Below are 15,888 nucleotides of genomic sequence, written 5' to 3'. Positions count from 1 at the left end.
CCATAAAATTCCTAGAAGAAAACATAGGATGAAAGCCCCTTGACATTATCTTGCCAAAAATTTTTGGACATGACAACAAAAGCACAAGCAATAAACAATAAACAAGTGGAAATATATCAGATCAAAAAGCTTCTGCACATCAAAAGAAACAATCAACAAGATGAAGAGGAACATTAAGGAATGGGAGAAAATATTTGCAAATCATTTATCAGATAAGTGATTAATATTCAAAATTTAAGAAACAACTCACTGGCAAAAACTTAATAATCTAAATTTTTAAATGGGCAGATAATTTAAATATACATTTTTCTAAAAAAGACATACAGATGGCCAAACGTACATGAAAATATGCTCAACATCACTAATCACTGTGGAAATGCAAATCAAAACCACAAGACATGTCACCTCACACCTGTTAGAATGGACATCATCAAAAAAAAAAAAAAAACAAGAGATAAAAAGTGTTGGCAAGGATATGGAGAAAAGGAAACTTTGTACATTGTTATTGGGAAGGTAAATTGTTATGGTCACTGTGAAAATGAGTATGGAGGTTCCTCAAAAAAATAAAACAAAATAAAACTACCATATGATCCAGCAGTCATACTTCTGGGTATATAGCCAAAGAAAATGAAGACATATCTCCATCTCAAATCTAATTGCAACATTACTTACAATACGAAAACACAGAAACAAGTTAATTGTGTATTGATAGATGAATGAAATAGATAGAGATATACATACATACATACATACATATTTTCTTTATTAAGCTCTGAGAAAGAAGGAAATCCTGTGATTTGTGATAACATGGATGAAATTGGGGGGCATTATGCTAAGTGAAATAAGTCAGGGAAATACAAATACTGTACTCTGTATGATATCACATATGTGGAATCTAAGAAAAAAAGCAAAAAGGCCAAAGTCCTCGAAACAGAGTAGATTGATGGTTGCCAGGGGCCGGTTGATGGAGGAACGCGACGATGATAATCAAAGAGTACAAACTTCCAGTTAAAAGATGAATTATTTCTGAGGATCTAATTTATAGCATGGTGACTGTAGTTAACATTTCTGCCTTATATACTTGAAAGTTCCTGAAAGAGAATATCTTAAATGTCCCCACTGTAAAATAAAATTGTACTTAGGTGATGGATGTGTTAACTAACCTTATTGTGGTAATCATTTCACAACATATACATGTATCAAATCATTATGTTGTACTTCTTAAGCTTATACAATGTTATATGTCTAACATATCTTAATAAAGCAGGTTGGGGGGATTCCTCCAAGCACTGCTTTAACTGCATCTCACACATTTTAATAAGTTGTGTTTTCATTTTTATTACAAAATATTTTATAATTTGTTTTGAGATTTCCTATTTTACCCATTTGTTCTTTAAAAGCACGTTGTTATTCTCCACATACTTGTGGTTTTTCCAGTTGTCTTCCTGTTATTAATTTCTAGTTTAATTTCATTGTGGTCTGAGAGCCAACATGCTATGACTTCTGTGCTTTTAAATTTGTTAAGGTGTATTTTATGGACCTGAGTGTAATCTATCTTGATGCATGTGCCACGTGAGCTTAAGAAGGATGCTTATTCTGCTGATTTTAGATGAAATAGTCTATAGATGTCAATTATATCTAGTTGATGGTGTTGTTGAGTTCAACTGTGACCTTATTGTAACTGTTAATTTCTGATATTGGGGTATTGAGGTCTCCAACCATAATAATGTGTTTATCTATTTCCCCTTGCACTTCTATCAGGTTTTGCTTTACGTATTTTGATGCTCTGTTGTTAGATGTATACAAACTAATGATTGATATGTCTTCTTGGAGGATTTATCCCTTTATTACTCAGCCATTTTTAATCACTGATAACTTTTGTTGATTTGAAGTCAGCTCTATTTGAAATTAATATAGCTCTTCCTGCTTTTTGTTTTATTTAATGTTAACATGGCCTATTTTTCTCCACACATTTATGTTTAATCTGAGAGATTTTATATTTAAAATGGGTTCTTGTAGAAAACATATAGTTGTGTCTTGTTTTATGATCCTCTTTGATAATACTGTCTTTTAATTTGTGCATTTAGAGCCTTGACATTCAAAGTGATTTTGATATATTTGGATTCCATATTTATATTTGTCACTGTTATCTATTTTTTACTCTTGTTCTTTGTCCTATTTTTGTTTTTCACTCTTTTCCTGCCTTTCACAATTTTAATTCAATATTTTATATAATTTCATTTTTCATATATTTTAGTATTTAGGTTATACTATTTTTCTACTTATTTATTTTTTTTAAATTTTTTATAATGGTTGCTGTAGAGTTAGCAATATACATTTTACAGCTGATCTAAGTGCTCATTCAAACTAAGCTCTACTGCTTCACAAGTAGTGTAAGTTATAGTACTTAAATCATCCTATTTCCTCCCTCCTATACTTTGTTTTATTGCTGTTATTTCCTTATATGTACACATATATATTTATGTACATATACATGATATATATGCATTTAGACATACACAATCAAATATTTTGTTGGTATTATTATCTTAACCAATTTTTATATGTTAAATAAATTAAGAATACAAAAAACACATTTTTTATTTTATCTTTACTTATTTCTTCTTTGACACTTATCTTTCTCTTTGTAGATCCAAGTTTCTGATTTGTAGTATGTTCCTTGTCTCTAAAGAATTTATTTTAACATTTCTTTCAAAGCAGGTGTAATGAGAACACATCCATTTTTGTTGGTGTGAGAAAGTCTTTATTTCTCCTTTACTTCTGAAAGATAATTTTGTAGGGTACAGAATTCTAGGTTGGTGGGTTTTCTCTCTCGGCTCTTTAAATATTCCACTTCACTCTTTTCTTGCCTACATGGCTTCTGAGGCACTGTCAGATGTAATACTTATCTTTGTTTCTCTATAGATAAGGTGTTTATTCTCCCTCTGGCTTCTCTCAGGATTTTTTCTTTATCTTTGATTTCCTGTTGTTTGAAAATAATGCCTAGGTATAGAGTTTTTTGTTTTGTTTTGTTTTGCTTTGTTTTAATTTATCTTGCTTGGTCTTCTCTGTGTTTCCTGGAATTGTAATTTTGTGTCTGTCATTGATTTTAGGAGATTCTCAGTCATTTATTGTTTCAAATATTCTACTCCTTTCTCTTTATTCTCTATCTGGTATTTCCATTGCATACACATTATACATTTTGCAGTTGTCCCACAATCTTGGATATTCTGTTATGCTTTATTTTTTTTCAGTCTTTTGTGTTCCTTTTCAGTTTTTGAGGACTCCACTGATATACCCTCTAGCTTAGAGATTTTTTTCCCAGCCATGTCCAATATATTAATAAACTCATCAAAGACAGTCATTATTTCTGTTACAGTGTTTTTCACCACTAGAATTTAATTTTCTTTCTTATGATTTCCATCTCTCTGCTTACTTTATCTATCTGTTCTTGTATGCTGTCTACTTTATCCATTAGATTTTTCAACATATACATCATAGTTTTTTTCTTTTTTTATCATAGTTTTCAAATTCCTGGTCTGATAATTCCAACATTCTTGACATGTGTGATTATAATACTTGCTCTGTTTCTTAAAATAGTTTTTCTTTCCTTTTGTATCATGTGAATTTTTCTTGATAGCCAGATATAATGTACCCAGTTAAAGGGACTGCTGTAACTAGGTCTTTAGTAATGTGGAGGTGATGTCTGGGGGGAAGAAAGTATTCTATAGTCCTGTGATTGGGTGTCAGCCTTGTAATATGCCTGTGCATCTGGACTTTGAACTTCACATGTGTTTCTCCATCCTTGAGCCTCCCTTACATGGCACAGGATGGCTATAGCTGGCTTGAGTCGGGTATTTCCTTTCCTCCAGGTCAATTAGGCTCTGATAAAACAACAGCAGGTTAGAACTCTCTTTAAAGGTTTTCCTTGTGGCAAGACTCCTTAAGAACAAAATCCTCACTCATATTTTAAAGTGGTTCCTTTTCCCCTCCTGCAGCTGAAAATTCTCTGATATTTACTGTAAAAATCTGGTCAAGCTTCTGGAAGTAAAACTTACAAAAGTGTTGTGGTCCCCCTATGACTGGGTACCCTTGAAGTTTTTAACTCTCAGGCTTGTCCTCATTGATCCTTAGCAATTCATCTGTTACAGTTCAGGTTTTATTTTCAGCACAGTTGTGCCTGGAAATTCCCACTCTGCTTTGGTAAACCCTATCTCCCTGTATTCACCTGTCTGTCTCTCCAACATGGAGGCAGCAGTTTGCACTGTATCCTCCCTTCTATAATGAATTGAAGGAGAGTTGTTGACTTTTTAATCTGTTTAGTTTTTCACTTGCTGTTAGGACAGAGTGGTAACTTCCAAACTTTTTTACATGAGGAACTGGAAACCAGAAGTCCATATATGCTCTTTTAAAGTTTATCTTTTACATGCCCCACCCCTGACCAACCCTGATTGTATCTCAAGACAGTGGTATCTGAGCCACAAAACCCCTCCTTAGATCTCTAATACAGCATTTCTCAGACTGCATTAGAATTGTTTTCCTATTTATGGCACCCACCAGACAGTTGGGACTTTGTTTTGTTCATCTATATGCTCAGCACAATATCTAATGCATACTAACTGCCTACTAGGTATTTATTGAGTGAGTTCCCTAAAGTCAAATAGAAGTTTTGACTACTCTTTAAAAAAGCAAAGTTAAAATATATCTTTTGAACCTGAATTCATATGCAAGTTCCCCTCACTCAAAAAATCATCCAGGGACTTCCCTGGTGGCACAGTGTTAAGAATCCACCTGCCAATGCAAGAGGCATGGGTTCTATCCCTGGTCCAGGAAGATCCCACATGCCACAGAGAAACTAAGCCTGTATGCCACAATTACTGAAGCCTGCCCTCTAGAGTCTGCAAACCACAACTATTGAGCCTGCATGCCACAACTACTGAAGCCTGTGCACCTATAGCCCATGCATCACAATGAAGAGTAGCCTCCAGTCACCCAACTAGAGAAAGCCTGCATGCAGCAACAAAGACACCACACAGCCATAAATTAATTAATTTTAAAAAATCATCCAAAACAGTTCAAAATATGAACACTCCTCTTATCGTTTGAACAATGCACCCCTCCAAAAAAAAAGTATCTTGGAGTCTTAAATATCAATACCTCAGAATGGGACCTTAATTGGAGACAGGGTTTTTACAGAGGTAAAGTTAAAATGAGGTCAGTTGGGTGGACCCTAGTCCAATGTAACTGGTATCCTTATAAAAAGGGAAAATTTGGACATGGAGACAGACACACACAGAGGGAAGACCATGTGAAGATGCAGGGAGAACACCATGTGAAGACAGTGGACAGGAGTCCAAGGGATGCCTGAGGCAACCAGAAGCTAGGCAAGAGGCCTGGAATGGTTCTTTCTCCAGCACCTTCCAAGGGAGCATGGCCTTGCTGACACTTGATTGTGGACTTCTGGCCTCCAGATTTGAGAAAATAAATTTCTGTCATTTTAATCCATAAAAAGAAATTTAAAAAATAAAGTTTATTTTTTGCCTCTTGTTTTCAAGCTGCAATACTATTTTCTAGACAAGGAAAAATATTACATGCTTTTTAAATATTATACACTTTTCAAACATCTAAAATATATCTTTAATGGACTTTACCCACAAATAGAGGAGATATATATTCCTCAGTAATGATCTCAGTGAAAATCAATAATTCCCTATTTACCTAAATGGGATAAAACATGGGGAGTTTGGAGGGGTGTCTTTTGGAGGCAAAATGAAACCAAACTATTTATACATTTCAATTAACCATTTAGCAATAAGCCTCATACATGGATGACCAGAGTATTCTACTGATGTCACTGCCTGTTAGACCATGTAAAGTGTCTATGGCTCTTCCTTCAACTGGAAAGATAAGTCGAGTTTTGTAAAATAATTATTCCACTATAAATGGAAATGAAAGTGTGTAGAGAAAATAAATGAAGATAAAACATACTTTAAAGTCATTTTTATTTTCAATTAGCCTTTTTGATCTATCTAAATAGGACATTTCCTAGATAGAGTATTCTTGTTCATAGTCCTTTAAAGTTTCTATGTTTCCTTAATAAAGAACTGTTGTGATCACTTTGGATTTATAGATAACATGATTGGGTTGAAATTTTTATTCTGGGTTTTTAAAATAATACCATTGGGATGAACAAGTGTAAAATAGCAAACAGATAAGGGAAGAAAATTCTTAGTTAAGAGCAATGCCAAAATTTGTATGAATGTTTTCCATTTTCCAAGTATTACAATTTTGCTTTGGTACAACAGATGAAGTTTCAGGATAATCCAATGTAAGGAATTAGTTGAGGATTTGTGGTTTTCAAGTAGTAGGTCACCAGTGATTTGAGAAAATCCTGAATTAGGAAGGAACAATTTAAGATAAGACAGGTGATCCGCTTAAAGTCCTTTACTGTTGGCTTAGGTCTTACAAGAGGAAAAAGTATTACTGGTGCTCACAGAATCTGGAAAAGGTTGATCAGAGGATGAGGGTGAAGGAAAGCTATAAAAGAAGGACTTTTATATAATTGAATACTATTTAATCAAATGTAACTAATATTCAGGCACTATTTTGATCATTTGTAAGATTGTTGTATATTTATGTCTTAAAATTGCCTGATCAAGTAGGAATTTTAATTATTCAGAAAGAAAAGTGTCTGACCTATATAGGAATTAACATCAAATATTAGTTTGAGGCCATTTTATAAAATTTCCTAGATGCCTGCTGAAACAGTTAATTAAGTATCTTTGAGTGTTATGGCAAATTAACATTTAAGAAATTCCTGTATTCAGAATTAAAGAAGCATGCACATCATGACTGTAAAGAAGCCAGATGGCCTGAGATAAGCCTGTGTAAGAGAATGTAATTTTGGTTTCTGTTTTTGTTTTTTATAAAAGGAAAACAAAACCCCCCAAACCCACAGTGACCTAAGTCCTTTCCTGCTGTTAGTAGAATGCCAGGACTTGTGCTTTTTTTTTTTCCCAACTAGGATATTTAGAGCAGCAGGACAATGCTATCAGAAGAAACAATTAATAATCAGCAAGAAATGTGCCAGGGTTTAAATGTCAGGATGAGAAAAATCATTGTTGGCTTAAACAGTGATTTCTAAAATGTAAGTGTGAATAAGAGGTGTAGTTGTTCATATACCTGTTTGTTTTTCTTTGTTATTGTTTTATTTTCTGTCCCAGGTAATCAGTATAGTATGTTCTTAAAAATACAAAAACTATTTACCAAGCACTCTTAGATCCCCAAGTCCCGAAGTTTACGGGTACTACATTAGTGTGCAATGTAACCCTACTATGAAAAAAAAAAAAATGAAAACATGTATGTGTGTGTAGTTAAAAAAGGACAAAGTGTTGATTTGAAACACAGTAATCAGCTATGGACTGCATATATTAAATTGCTAAATCATTTGCTTGTAACCAATCAGAGTTGTTAAAATTAAGTTTAATTCCTTAGCAATATCACCAATTTTGAAATCATGGAACATTGTAAGGTGATATTTTAAAAATTTATACATAGTCATATTTACCTTTTTCTCCTCTTTGGTGTGCAGTGCCATAGAGTTTTAACACATGTATAGACTTGTGTAGCCACTTCATAATCAAAGTACAGAGGAGTTTTCTTATGCCCCCCAAATTCCCTTTGCTGACATTTGTAGTGATACATTCTCCCTAACCCTACCAGAAGGGCAGCCACTTAATCTCACCTTTTTCTCTATAGTTTTGCCCCTTCCAGAATGTCATATGAGTGGAATCATACCGTATGGGACCATTTGAAACTGGCTTCTTTCACTCAGTATAATGCCTTCGAGGTTCATTTATGTTGCATAATCAAGAGTTTCTTTGTTTTTATTGTTGAGTAGCATTCCATTTGTGATTATTGTAGTTTGTTTATCCATCCACCCATCAAAGGACAGTAAGATTGTTTCCAGTTTGGGGCAAAGAAGAATAAAGCAGCTATAAACATTTGTGTTCAGATTTTTGAGTGGACATAAGTTTTTAGGTCTCCAAGATAGTTACCTAGGAATGGATTTACTAGGTCATATTGTAAGTACATGTTTAACTTATTAAGAAACTGCTAAATTGTTTCCCAAAGTAGTTGTACCATTTTACAGTTCAATAATATATGGGTATTAGCTTAATATATATATATATATTTAAAAGACAAATATTAGAGAGATAAGTCATAGTTCTGTTATATTTAATACTTATATTTGGTGTTTAATTAATGTGGTAGAAAGAATACTGGCCCTCCAAAGGATATGCAGAATCTGATCTATGGAAAGTGTGAATTTACCATAGTTAGAAAAATAGGTCTTTGCCAATGTGATAACAGTCTTGAGAAGGATGCCTGCTGACATAGGGTTAATAACCTTTAAGGTTAATAAAAATTAATACTTAAGAAGTTACTGTATTCAGAATCAGAGGATCAGACAGGAGGAACAATTCTCTTGCTTCCATGAAATTAACATTCTAGTGGGAGAGAGCAGAGAATAAGGAAATAAATAAATATAAAATATAATAGTGATAAGCATAAGCAGGAATAACAGACAGGGAAGTGTCCTAGGATTAGAGGAAGAATATAACTTTTAGAAGTTGTTTCTGGATGGCCCTTATCATAAGATGATATTCGATCAGTGAATTGAATGAAGTGAGGTGCACTGGCCATGTGACAATACAGAAAAGGAAGGTTCAAGGCAAAATGCAACGGGATTGGAAAAGTACTGAGACAGAAGCAGACTGCTTGTCTTTGGGAGCTCACTACACTGTGTGGCTGAGATAATGTTGAGAAACAGCTTGAGATGAGTTCTTGCAGAAACATACACTTTGGTAAGAAGTCTGATGTTATCCTTTATGGGAGGCACTGTGATGTTTCACTTTGCCTGTGGAAGTACCATGAACAGATTTATATTTTTAAAAAATCACTCTGGCTCACCTACAGTGAATGGTTTGCAAATTAAGGTGAGAAGAGAGGCGCTCAGGTAGGAGGCTATTAAAGTGGTTAGACTGCAGGTGAGAGTTGTTGCCGGCTTAAGGTACTATGATAGCAGTGGAGGTGAGGGCAAGTTCTTGAATTCTGAATATACTTTGCAAGTAAATCCAATGAGATTTGCTTCTAATCAGCTGGGGTGGGGGGGATGAAGATAAAGTCAAGGTAACCCTAAAGTCAAAGACATCAAAGATAACAGCAAAGTCTCAGACCTCAGAAATAAGCCAGTTTTTGACCAAGGAAAGCTGGAGAAGAGAAAGTTCAAGAAAGGGAGAAGGCCACAGTTTTGCTCTTAAGAGTGTGTATTAAATCTTTAAGTGGAGATTTTGAGTGAGTAATTCAAAATACAAATCTAATATCTAGGGAAGCTGTCATAGTTGCAGAAAAATTAAGAATCACCAGAAAATATACATTTCTGAGCCCAGTGATGTTATCTGTAAGTTTAGGTTGATACAATCCATGTTAAAGATTGGATAGAAAAAATAAATGAGATTTTATAGAGAGATGAATTTCTAGAATTTGGCATCACTACCGTATATTTCATTTAAATTTAATATTCACAGGAATGGACATTTAAATTGAATAAAATGAGATGTTTTCATGAATACTTTTATATCGGTAAACTTGATGTTCCAAGTTTTATGTAACCTACTAGAATATTTTATAATCAGAGTCCTCTTACCCTTATTATTGTCTTTTTTGCCCTTTTCTTAAATTTCACAGTTCTTGTTTTTTCTTCTTCTTAGTTTTAAAGCATATGTTCTTATTTGTTAAATCTCCTAGTTTGTTTTAGGAAGATGAAAAATGTAAATAAGCCAAAAGGATGATTTCCTTTATACAGTTTAGGTTATACCTGTTGCTCAAAATGACAAGGTCATACAACCACTTCCTCTGTGGCATTCCTTATATGAACAATAAAATAAAGTATTGAGGAAATTACATAGATTGCTAAAGTAAAAATAGCCCTAATACTAGTTGCAAAATCATGATTATTTCTTGGATTTGAGCTCCTCAGTTCATCAAGCCAGAATTCAAGTGTATCATAACTGTCCTCATAATCTCATCCAAGCTAGGAAAGGACAGTGGAAAAGAAAGAGATATTACTGTTGGTTATAGAATTATATGTAGATTAATATATCTGTATAAATATATAGAGATGCTTAAATTAAAATGTATATGTATTAAAAACTGAATATTGGATTATTTTTTAGTAAGTTATGTTAGACAAGAATATTAAACACAAAAAATAATGGAGCATACAAAATTTAAATGTTCACTTTAAGGAAGATAGAATTATTTACCCATTTACTGGGTAAATATGTATTTCTTTAATATTTTAACAATGTAATTATATCTAAATATAAATATAAACACACCATTGCATATGTTTCTTATTTATAATACATTTTATACTTTTTGCAGTAAAATATAGGAGGAGTGATGATGGTTTTATTATAACAAATTAATAAAATAAACACCCTAATTTTTGAAAACTTTTACTAAAAAATGAATGTTTGATTTCTAGCCACTTCAAAAACAACATATTTTAACTTTGTATTATAGCATAACCATTTTTGGTTTTAATTAGGGCATAAAAAGATATGAACTAAAGGTGCCCTAGAGGCTTATTCAAAGAGAGATACATTATTGGCTCAAAATACATGAATGTGACAGAGGCATACAGTTCCACCCTAATCATTATTTGAAATTTTCTTCTCTATTTAATCTTTCTTTTTATTGCTCAAGTATACTGTAAGATTTCTTTTTGATGATAACATAGAAAATGTGTGTGAAAAAATTATTTGAATGATGCGTATGTATATACTATGAAATATTAAAAATAGTCATAAAGTTTGCTTAAAATGTCATTAATAATGTTTTTGACAATTTATTTAATAATTCAAGGCCTACTTTTCACATTTTATATGTCATTCACAGAGTAGGACAGTTATTTTTGCTTGGATTTATGAGTACAATTGTGTCTTTTTTATTAAAGCATTTAATTTTCAATAAATGTATCACAAATTTCATATCTTTACAGCTTTATATGTAGTGCTATGCTAGAAATGAGAATATATGCATAAATTGAACATTTTCTAAAATAGAAAAGGAATGACTTCCAGTTGCAGCTGTATGATGCAGTAAATAACATAAACAATCATCTAAATGAAAACATAATGCTACCAAATGTCACATAAAACCCACAACACTTCAGTAAATCAATCAGTTAAGTGGCTAAAAAAAAATCTTCATAGGTCAAAAGCAAAGTAATAGTGGGAATCCAAAATTGTAAACAATCTCTGAAACCACCAGCTGATCAGTAAGCATTGGCCAAACCTGGTAATATTGAGCTTGCATATTATCAGTTATTTTTGGCAAAAAATTCATGTAAAATGGAGAGCCTGACAGAACAACTCTGCCTAATGTTTAGACTTTCAAAAGCCATGACATGGATGAAATAGAAGTAAGTCTGCTTTTCAGAGAAAGCCATAACTGTCTACCTCAATCTTGGCAGTAGGCAGGGTAAGAAGAAAACACTCTTAAAACTAATTATTGCAAACTGTCTCTGCCCTGAGATTTTGGCTCTAATTCACATGATATCCACAGTAGGTAACACCTCATACAGTGATTTTGTTTTAAATGGTATCTGGGGTGATTAGCACCCCACAAGCACCAGGAAAAAGAAAGCAGCACAAAGGTTTTCCTTCTGGACAAGCTTTTACCTTAGGGCTCTATGTAGTTCCACAGGAAAGAAAAAGTTTCATCAAATACAACATCAAATAAAAAAATATTTTTTTACATAGTAACAAGAGAAACTGAGTGAAAACCAAGAAAACAAGATGGAGTAATCACACCTATAGATATATTAAATAAGTGCTTTTCATACATATCAACATAAAGAAAACTGTTACTAAACAAGTGATAAAAGAAAAAAGCCTATAGGACATCCTAGGTGGCACAGTGGGAAAGAGTCCACCTGACAATGCAGGGGACATAGGTTTGAGCCCTGCCCTGGGAAGATTCCACATGCCACAGAGCAACTAAGCCCGTGCACCACAACTATTGAGCCTGTGCTCTAGAGCCCGAGAGCCACAACTACTGAGCCTATGTGCCACAACTATTGAAGCCCATGCACCTAGGGCCCATGCTCCACAACAAGAGAAGCCACTACAGTGGGGAGCCTGCACACCACAACGAAGAGTAGCTCCCACTCTCAGCAACTAGAGAAAACCCGTGTGCAGCAATGAAGACCCAACACAGCCAATAAATAAATAAATAAATTTATTTTAAAAAAGAAAAAAAGCCTATAAAAATAAACAAGCAGCCTTTAAAATTACAAAGAAATTATAGAATTGATACAATATATATATATATATACATGCATCACTCATTATATTACTTCTCAATTTATTATGCTTAGCAGATACTGCATTTTGTACAAATTGAAGGTTTGTGGTAATCCTACCTTAAGCAAGTCTATCAGCACCATTTTTCCAACATCATATACTCTCTTTGAGTCTCTGCATCACATTTTGTTAATTCCTCTAATATTTAAAATTTTTCATTATTATATATTTGTTATGGTGATCTGTGATCCATGATCTTTGATGTGACTATTGTGATTGTTTGGGGGCACCAACTGTCGCCATATAAGACAGCAAATGTAAGTGATAAATGTTTTGTGTGTTCTGACTGCTCCACTGACCATCCATTCTCACATCCCTCCCCTTCTCCTCAGGTCTCCCTATTCCCTGAGATACAACAATATTGAAAATAAGCCAATTCAGAACCCTATAATGCCCTCTAAGTGGTCAAGTGAAAGAGTTGCCTGTCTCTCACTTTAAGTCAAAAACTAGAAATGATTAAGTTTAGTGAGGAAGGCATGTCAAAAGACAAGATAGGCAGAGAGCTAGGCCTCTTGTGCCAAACAGTTAGTCAAGTTGTGAATGAAAAGAAAAAGTTCTTGAAGGAAATTAGACATGCTATCCCAGTGAACATACAAATGATAAAAAAGCAAAATATCCTTATTGCTGATATGGAGAAAGTTTTGGTGGTTTGAATAGAAATTCAAATCAGCCACGACATTCTCTTAAGGCAAAGCTGAATCCAGAGCAAAACCCTAATTTGCTTCAATTCTGTGAAGACTGAGAGATGAGAGGAAGCTGCAGAAGAAAAGTGTGCAACTAGTCAAGGTTGGTTCATAAGGTTTAAGGAAAGAAGCCATCTCCATAACATGAGAGTTCAAGGTGAAGCAGCAAGTGCTGATGTAGAAGCTGCAGCAAGTTATCCAGAGGACCTAGCTAAGATAATTGATAACGGTGACTACACTAAACAACAGAGTTTTATTGTAGTTGAAACAACCTTCTATTAGAAGATGCCATCTAGGACTTTCATAGCTTGAGAAGAGAAGTCAATACCTGCCTTCCAAGTTTCAAAGGACAGGCAGACCCTCTTGTTAGGGGCTAATGCAGCTGGTGACTTTAGGACGAAGCCAATGCTCATTTACCACTATCAAGTCCTAGGGCCCTTAAGAATCATGCTACATCTACTCTGCCTGTGCCTCTTAGATGAAACAACAAATTCTGGATGACAGCACACTTGTTGACAACATGGTTTACTGAATATTTTAAGCCCACTGTTGAGACCTACTACTGAGGAAAAAAACAAACAAACAAAAAAAGATTCCTTACAAAATACTGCTGCTCATGGACAATGTATCTGGTCACCCAAGAGCTCTGATACAGATGTGCAATGAGATTAATGTTGTTTTCATGCCTGCTGACAAAGCATCCATTCTGCAGCCTAGGGATCAAGGAGTAATTTCAATTTCAGATGTTATTATTTAAGAAAACTATTGCTTCCATAGATCTGTCAAGATGGATCTGACCAAAAGAAATTGAAAACCTTTTGGAACAGATTCACCATTTTAGATGTCATTAAAAACATTGCTGATTCATGGGAAGAGGTCAAAATACCAACATTAACTAGAGTTTGGAAGTTGATTCTAACCCTTGTGGTTGACTTTGAGAAGTTCAAGACTTCAGTAAAAAAAGTAACTGCAGATGCAGTGGAAATAGCAAGAGAACTAGAATTAGAAGCAGAGCCTAAAGATGTGACTGATAAAAATTTAAGGAATGAGGATTTGCTTCTTATGGGTGAGTGAAGATAGTAGATTAATGAAATAGAATCTACTTCTGGTGAAGATGTTGTGAAGATTGTTGAAATGACAAGAAAGGATTTAGAATATTACATAAACTTTGTTGATAAAGCTGTGGCAGGGTTTGGGAAGGTTGACTCCAATTATGAAAGGCATTCTACTGTGGGTAAAATGCTATCAAACAGCATTGCATGTTACAGAGAACTAGTCCGTGAAAGTAAGAGTCAATCCATGTAGCGAACTTCATTGTTGTCTTATTTTAGAAAATTGCCACAGCCACTGCAACCTTTGGCAACTGCCACCCTGATCAGCCAGTAACCACCAACATCAAGGCAACCAGCTCCACCAGCAAAAAGATGACAGCTCACTGAAGGCTCAGATGATATTTAGCATTTTTTTTCAGCAATAAAGTCTTTTTTTCTAGGCATAATTCTACTACAGGCTTAATGTACTACAGTACAATATAAATACAATTTTATATGCACTGGGAAACCAAAAAATTGCTGTGACTTGCTTTGTTTGCAATAGTCACTTTATTGTGGTTGTCTGGAACCAAACCCACAGTATCTCTAAGGTATGCCTACATACCTATATATCTATGTCTACATCTGTATCTGTATCTCCTGTTGAGTAGCATATATACATATGTTGAACAGTATAGATATAGACTTGCTCAGATTTTCTGAATCAATTTTTTTCAAAGAGAAGTTCAGATATGTAAAATTTTATGAGGTCTTGAGTAGAAACATGAGTAAATCCCTCACATTAGTACATGAAAGACTTTTCTGGAAATCAATGGACTCTGTTTTTCTACTAAGCAATAAATTTTGATGTGAATTAAATATGTAGTTGTAAAATGTACAAACAACACCAGTTTAGTGTTTAAAAAGTTAATTTTATTACTTTTTGAAATAATGACAATTGGAAGGGTAATAGCTTTCATGACTGTACATTTATGACATGCTGGATGGTTTTCTGTGTGCTTTCAGTGAATCAAAGGACTGGTTTCATGCAAGCACTTTGTGAGACAGTATAAATATGCCCATTCTACAACTTGGGAACTGAGGTCACTGATGTTTGTAAACTGTCCAATGTCACACATTTAATAGAAGCTAGAGCCATGATTCAAACCTGTTACTTGTCATAACTTCAATTTACAAGTTTTTTATGTTAACAATAAATTAGTATGGAAAATGGAGAATCTTCCTGCATAGGGTCAAATAAGCCTTTAACCAGCATTTGTTAAACATTTGATACCTGGGTCTTTTCCTTTAAGATGTAGAATATTCATTCTTGTGTACCTCATAATGTGAAATGTCACAACTATTTTTTTCTCAAATCTTTATTGAAGTATAATTGTTTTACAATGTTGTGCAATTGCCAGTGTACAACAAAGTGAATTGGCTGTACTTACACATATATTCCTATATTACCTGCCTCTTAAGCCTCCCTCCCCTCCTCCCTATCCCACCCCGCTAGGTCATCACCAAGCACTGAGTTGATCTTCCTATGCTATTGCAGCTGCTTCCCACTAGCTATCTATTTTATGAAATGTCATGACTATTACATGTGGAAATATGTGTAGGATTATGTTTTACACAACATGATATTAGGTAACTGTCTGTTGCCTTTTGAAAAGTGTGGCAAATTTGCAGTCTTGATTGCAGTGATTCTTCTAATAGATTTTGAAAGTTGCAAACATA

General features: G+C 34.0%; 1 protein-coding gene and 1 pseudogene across 3 annotated transcripts in view; both read left to right on the top strand.

Annotated features, from left to right (window-relative positions):
- Nucleotides 1–15,888, top strand: part of FSTL5 (follistatin like 5) — an 803,737-nt gene that overhangs the window by 293,009 nt on the left and 494,840 nt on the right. The window lies entirely within an intron of this gene.
- Nucleotides 12,626–14,560, top strand: LOC130847983 (tigger transposable element-derived protein 1-like; annotated as a pseudogene).

This window comes from Hippopotamus amphibius, chromosome 3 (assembly GCF_030028045.1).
Source record: "Hippopotamus amphibius kiboko isolate mHipAmp2 chromosome 3, mHipAmp2.hap2, whole genome shotgun sequence".
Lineage (NCBI taxonomy): Eukaryota > Metazoa > Chordata > Mammalia > Artiodactyla > Hippopotamidae > Hippopotamus > Hippopotamus amphibius.
The sequence above is the reverse complement of the archived record's forward strand: the minus strand, read 5'-3'. Positions and strand labels throughout refer to the sequence as shown.